At 33.1% G+C, this 7,268-nt stretch overlaps 1 non-coding gene across 1 annotated transcript; it reads right to left on the bottom strand.

Annotated features, from left to right (window-relative positions):
• Positions 1–3,398: 3,398 nt before the first annotated feature.
• Positions 3,399–3,471, bottom strand: TRNAR-ACG (transfer RNA arginine (anticodon ACG)). Its single transcript has one exon. It is a non-coding gene; the product is annotated as a tRNA-Arg (tRNA).
• Between the last annotated feature and the right edge of the window lie 3,797 nt (positions 3,472–7,268).

Raw genomic sequence — 7,268 nt, 5'->3', positions numbered from 1 at the left:
GTATATTATATACCGCAACGGATATATAGTCTAAACTTGAATTAACACATTCCAACACTCTTCCCTTAATTCATGTTTGCTGAATCCACTATGCCCATCATTCTCTAAGCCTCTCAAATGTCTCTATCTTCGATGGCTTAGTCATTGCATCTGCAATTTGCATCTCAGTCTTGCAATGCTCCATAGTCAGCTTTCCTTTAGTAACTTGCTCCCTAAGGATGTGAAATCTTGCTTCTATGTGTTTACTTCTTTCATGTGACACAGGGTGTTTTGCCAAATTTATTGCAGATTGGTTATCAACCTTCAGTGTTACTGCTTCTTCCTTTCCTTCTTCTTTGATGCTTAGCTCATTCATCAATGCATCTAGCCAAGCAGCTTGACTTGAACTCGTTGCAACGGTAATGTATTCAGACTCACAGGTTGATAAAGCAACCACCGATTCTTTCTTAGAACACCAAGAGATTGATGCCTTGCCTAAGAAGAAACAATATCCTGCAGTACTCTTCCTATTATCTTTATCACTGCACCAGTCTGCATCTGAGTATCCAGTCAACTTAGCAACTGAATCATCCTTCTGAGTTGGAAGTAGTATGCCCTAGCTTAGTGTTCCTGTCTCATATCTCGTTATCCTCTTTGCAGCTATAGATGAGAAACCTTAGGATTTTGCCTTATTCAGATAAATCCATGTTTTTATTGTGTAATCATCAATGAAAGACACAAAGTATTTGTTTCCTCCTAATGAATCAACTGCATTGGACCACATACATTAGTGTATATGATTTCTAATTTCTCAGTTGATCTGCTTTCAACTTTCTAACTGAAAAAGTTTCTATGTTGCTTAGATTCAACACAATTTTCACACAATTCAGTAGGGATAGAGATTTGTGGTAAACCTATCACCATTTCTTGCTTCTTCAGCTCATACAAATATCTAAGAGTAAGATGACCAAACCTATAGTGCCATATCCATTCATCTCTACTGAATACAGCTGATAAGAATCTATGCTCCATTACTTGAACCTCAATCTTAAAGATTATATTCTTGCTTAATGGAGCTTTAACCATCATTCTCTGATTTCTATCCATAATCATGAGCATCTTGTTTTCCATAATCATCTTATAACCTTTCTCAAGTAATTGACCAAGACTAAGCAAATTACTCTTCATACCTGGTACATACAACACATCAGTGATGAGAAATTACTCTTCTTTCTATCATCTGCAAACTTCACTATACTCTTCTTTGATTCATCAAGATTGATAAACCAGTCTTTCTTTCCAGTCATATGTGTAGAGCAACCTGTATCCAAATACCACTGATTTTCTCTTGGATCTTCTTCATTCTTGGTTACCATTAACATCATGACATCTTCATCTTCTTCCTTAACAAATTTTTCTTCATCCTTTTGAGAATCTTTCTTATCATTAAAGTAACATTCACTAGCAAAGTGACCCCATTTCTGACAATTATAACATTGAATGTTACTTTTGTCCTTCTTTCCTCTTCCTCTTCCATCATTTGAGCCACCCCTTGAATTGTTACTTTCTCCTCTCTGATTAGAAGATTGCTCAGAATTGTTCTTTCCATCTTTAAACTGTTGTTTCTTGCTATAATCTCCTTTCCACTTTCCTTTTCCCTTCTTATTCTTGTTTCCTTCATTCTTTAACTGAGAAAACAAAGCAACTTCACTTGTCTTCTCAGGTTTTGTGCTTCTCTCATTCAACCTTTGTTCATGTGCTTCTAAGATGCCTTGCAACTCATCAACCTTCATAGCTGACAAATCTCTTTCTTCTATGGTGATAACCATATGATCAAATCTTGGAGTGAGACTTCTCAAGATCTTCTCCACTATAACTTGATCCCATAGAGTTTCTCCACAATTTTTCATGCTATTTGTCAAAGTAACTACCTTTGTGATGAATTATGCAATGCTTTGTTTCTCCATTTGCAGATTCTCATATTGTCTTCTCAAGGTTTGCAATCTAACCTTCTTGAGTTTATCTACTCCTGAAAATGCACTACAGAGATTATCCCATGCTTCCTTTGCAGAAGTTGCATCTGAAACTCTTTCAAAAATTTGCATGATCCAGGCATTGATGGATCAAGAACAAAGCCTTGTAATCTTTTTTCTTCAATTCTTTGTGCACAATTCTTTCTACTTCAGTTGCATTCTCTGCAAGATCTACGCCAGAATTCACAATCTCCAAAACATCTTGGAAACCAAATAGCACCTTCATCTAAGATAGGTAAGGTTCCTGGTAGATTGTTGAACGCGCTCACCATTGTTGCAAGGTTTAGAGGATTGAACCAGTGCTCAAGATACCAATTGTTGGAACAAAGTATGGTTTTGTGTTGATTTTGAAAGAATGAAAACAGAGAGAGAGAGAGAGAGAGAGAGAGAGAGAGAGAGAGAGAGAGAGAGAGAGAGAGGGGAGAGAATAAGAGATTGTGATTAAGTGATTAAGGGTTTGACAATAATGAGAGGAGTATTATTGCTTTCTCAAATTCAGTTACAAAATCCATACAACATAAAAGCTATTTATATGCATGGTTTTGTTACAGTAGATTGCTTAACACGCAAGTAATGCATATAGCAAACCTTAATTGTTTTATTTGCAAGTTAACAAACTTAAAACTAACTGCTAACAAACTAATATACCCCAACGGGTGTATGGTTTAAATTTGAATTAACACATTCCAACATTTAAGACAGTATTTCATTTTCTCTTCTATAATGTCGCAATGACATGATTCTTATTATGTATTAAGTTAAGGTACCTTATTTTTTTCTCTCTAGTTGTTGCATTCCTATTTCCTAATTCTATCTTGTTAATGTTTTCTCATCAAGATGTCTAAAATAAGATTTCCTCTTTTAATCTATTGCGTTTCAATACTTTCTTTCACCTTTTATCAACTCAATTTCTTAACTGGAAACATTAAATCTTGTCTCGTTATTTGTCTTGATAGGTCTAACAATGTTGTCTACATGCGTGTAGTAGGACGAAGAGATTGAAGATGCTGCAGATGACAAAAATGATAAAAAGTTAATACAATGTGGCATTTTGTGTTAAATGTAAAATATAGATAGATATAGATATTTTTGCATTTCATTTGGTTTTCTCATGTTGAATAGTTTGCCTTCATTGCGATTCAAATTTTTGACTTTTCAGATAGAGCACCATTTTACATGTCCGAAGTGATTCAATATGTGTGTCCTTATGTCTGGAAATTGAACTTCAAACATTATGAAGTATTTTTTTTTTTTTTTTTTGGGATCGACCTTGGTGTTTATCATAAAAGAATTGAATGTTATTGAGATCCCTCACTTCACGAAAGACAAAGTACTGTTTACAAGGAAATTTAGGAAAAGCGATAATTGAAATAAAAAAATGAAAATCGACTTCACTGGGGATCGAACCCAGAATCTCTGGTTCCGTAGACCAGCGCCTTATCCATTGGGCCATGAAGTCGTTTCTTGTTATTGATGTCCAAAGTGACAATGTTAAATTTAGCATAACTAATTGATAATTTTGAACTTCTTAAGCACAAATTTTATTTGTCTGAAATGCAACAAGGACTCAACAGTGCACTACTTAAAAATTTACATGACATCTTCGTGAAGTTAGATCAGTCGATAAACAGGTGAATTTCCGATTCACTTATTCACTTTAAGAGGTGAATTTCTAGCTATTGCACTATTTGAAATAAAAAAAACTTACATGATTATTAATCCCTTGCAATTTTTTATAGGGGTACATCTATAAACAGAGATAAAATATTAAACTTATTCTTTGATTTTACATTTGTTTTAACTCAAATAAAAATGAATATAAACAGGTAAAATATTGCTAATATCGGACAGTTTGCAGATGTTAATTTAACAATGAATATTTTTTTTATAAGTTAAAATAAAGGAAATATGACTAGAGTGGGGTACATAAACTTAACCAAGAAAAATAAATAGCTGGGTAATTTTTTTTACATTATCAGCATGTTCATAAATATGTGTGACTTTAGTAGTGATCATAAAAGTGTCAAACATTTGTAATAATCTAACAATTATGATTGATTTATAGTGTGAAAACTATCTACAATAATGATGGTATATATGAATTAACTTCAATAAAAAAAGGAGTGAAAAAAAAAAACTACATCTATAATATAAACAAGAGAAATGCTAACAAGTGCTCTAATGCACTTGTTATAGAACTTTAAAGAAGAATTTTTGTCTTGAGAATGATATATTCAATGCATTGAAACATTAAAAAGTAATTTTTATTACATAAAATTTATCAATTCTTTCCTTTTTTGTATTCTTAACAAGTGTCTTAAGACACTTGTTAACATAACCCTATAAACAAACGAAACCCCTTCTATTCTCAAGTACACGTGATTAGACAAGCTTTAGAAATAAAAATTATAATTAATGCTAGGCTAATACAAATGTTCAATATACTCCTCTTCTAAACGAAGATCACTTGAATGATATTCCTATCATTCAATGCATTCAAATCAATATTCAACATTATTTCCATATCTTTGCATTCAAGAAACACGCTCCATATACTGCCTCTAAGAGCATCATTATCGGTGCTTTTGCACCGTTGTATAACTGAGCCAAATGGAACCTTGTCAGTGTAGTAGGGATAATTGGCATAGTATAAGCTCTTTTACTTTTTCATGGTGGCAATTACTACCGTGTCTTTACCTTCTATTCCTCACTTTTACTCACTTTTATTATTTTTTAATAATAGGTGTGTGTTTTTATTATTACTTTTGAAGTATATTGTAAGACTAGTGGGACCCATTTTAGAGTTTTAGAAGAGTAGTATGGATATTTAAAAAATATAGTTGAATGGTTTAAATAATTGAGAAGTGTGAAAAAATATAATATATTATGCGGGATCCATTTATACCACCCATATGGGTGGCATGGATGTGGATGCTCTAAAGTCTAAGCGTTACGAAATCATGACATTGACTACCACCATTAAAACAATATCTTCAAATTCAATTTTCTCCACAACACTCTATACCATAAACACTCTCACTCCACCAACTCCATTTACCAAGTAAAGCCAAATTAAACTCTTTTATCGTCCTTACCCCTAACCCATCATTCTCCTTGTTTGGGAAAATTATGTCCCATTTAATCCAATCAATTAAAAATAGATTCAAGAGAAAATATACATGTGGGAGAGCCTTGATGAAGAATAGAAAGTTGTCCAAAAGAGAGAACATGACAGACTTTAGAAGAATCAAATGACCATCCAATAATTGTTAAACTTTATTCCTTTAATTTTTAAGTCATTATCTTCTTTATGAAGTTGAAGTAAAGTTATCATTTTGTTCAAAGTTTCCTTTCTTAGATTTATACGTAAATATTACAAAAAATATTGGCGTCTTTTAAGTATGGCTCCTGAGAGGTTGCTCCTCCAATTCGTGATCAAGGCCACCAATGATCTAGTAAAACATGGTATATGACTTGTATCTAACAAATGTTGTGAGCTCAAGGCTCAAATTAGTTCCTTTGAGAGAGATAAACGCAATTTCTTTGATAAGAACATGAATATGAAAATTTACTATATCATAGACAAAGAGCGCTATAAAAAAAAAAAAATTGAATACACTCTTGGTCTTCTTTTTTTATTTTTATTTTGTTTTCACTATTTTAGTTTTACGATCAATTTATTCACCATTAAATTTGGGGGTTCCCGTTGTTGATATGTCAAGTTGAATAATGAGATCCCTTCTTCTTTTAAAATTTAAGAAATTTTTCCCACCACTAATTAATTTGAGATTTTTTTTGTTGACATGTCAAGTTAAAAAACAAGATGACAAGTCACAGGTCAGTGTAACAATGCATAGATTTTTTAAAAAAAAAAAAACCAAGGTATTATTTTTAAAAATAAAACTTAAAAGAAAAAAATGTAAAACCCTAAAAAAAATTAAAATTTTCAAAAATACACATAGTGACATCACCCAATGACTTTTTTAGCTCATTATTTTTTTTTTTGAAGAGGTTAAAATGAATTATTTTACCACATCAAAAAGGCCTTCCTAGCACAAGATTTGCTAAGGAAGAAACACCGAAGTACAAACAAAATCGGAACAATAATTACAAGGCTGAAGCCAAGCACCAACAAAACAAGAAAAATAACAAATTAGCCGATGTCTAGGATAGTAAACGGACTGTGCCACCAACCATGGTAATTGAGGGGAAGACTGGCGAGTTTCCCATTCAACACCACATGAATGTTAGCGCCTTAATTTTGTCCACCACCTGCGAAATAGAGCAATGTTTGTCTTTGAAAATCTGGTTATTTCTTTCTTTTCATATTTCCCACACTGTTGCAAACCAAATGACCTGTAACATGGATTGCCTTGACTTTGCAACTCCACCATTGAATTGATAATAATGACTTGAAGCATCACAAAGCAAAACAGTAGATACACAAAGCCACCTAAGAATGTAATTCCAAACAGAGCCAAAAAAATTACAATGTAATAATAAGTGATAAGATGTTTCCACCTCCCCACACCCTCCAATACACGACTGAGCGTCTATGTCAATAACATGCCGATGGTAAAGGTTGTCTTTAGTTGGAAGCCTGTCGTGAAACAGACGCCAAACAAATAAAACCACCTTCAAGGGAACGTCTTTATGCCACAGGGAAGACACAGGCACCACAAGATCAACAGGAACATTAGCATTAAAAAAATTATAAGCACTTCGAACTGTGTACACATAAGAAGATTCCAACCGCCACAGCCTCCTATCAACCATATCAACCTGCAAAGTGACATTATGAAGTAAAAGCCTAAGATCCCCTACTAACTCCTCCTCCCACGCAAACAACCTACACCTCCACCTCCAAGCCACCCCCTCAATCCCCCAACCTAACAAATGCATATCAAACACAGATTCACCCTTCAACAAAGACAACTCAAATAATCTAGAAAATCTATCTCTAAGAGACACTCCGCCCACCCAGACATCCGTCCAAAATAGTGTGTCAGTATTATTTAACATGACACAACTATACAAAGTAAGTCTAAATTTCAATGTTGTGAAAAGATTTTGAAAATTTCAATTGGGAGATCATATTTTTCAATTTTAGAACCGATCGAGAAGATTAAAATTGTGAATCAATTAAAAATAAGGACCGAAATTCACATAAGTCAAAAATAAAATATAAAAAATCATAGTCTCGTAAGTACAAATTAAATGGTAAAAGAATAAGGAGATATTTGATATTTTAGGATA

Source organism: Medicago sativa, chromosome 8 (genome assembly GCF_051527215.1).
Source record: "Medicago sativa cultivar Bolivia chromosome 8, Bolivia_mono, whole genome shotgun sequence".
NCBI lineage: Eukaryota > Viridiplantae > Streptophyta > Magnoliopsida > Fabales > Fabaceae > Medicago > Medicago sativa.
This window is presented reverse-complemented; position numbering and strand designations above follow the sequence as displayed.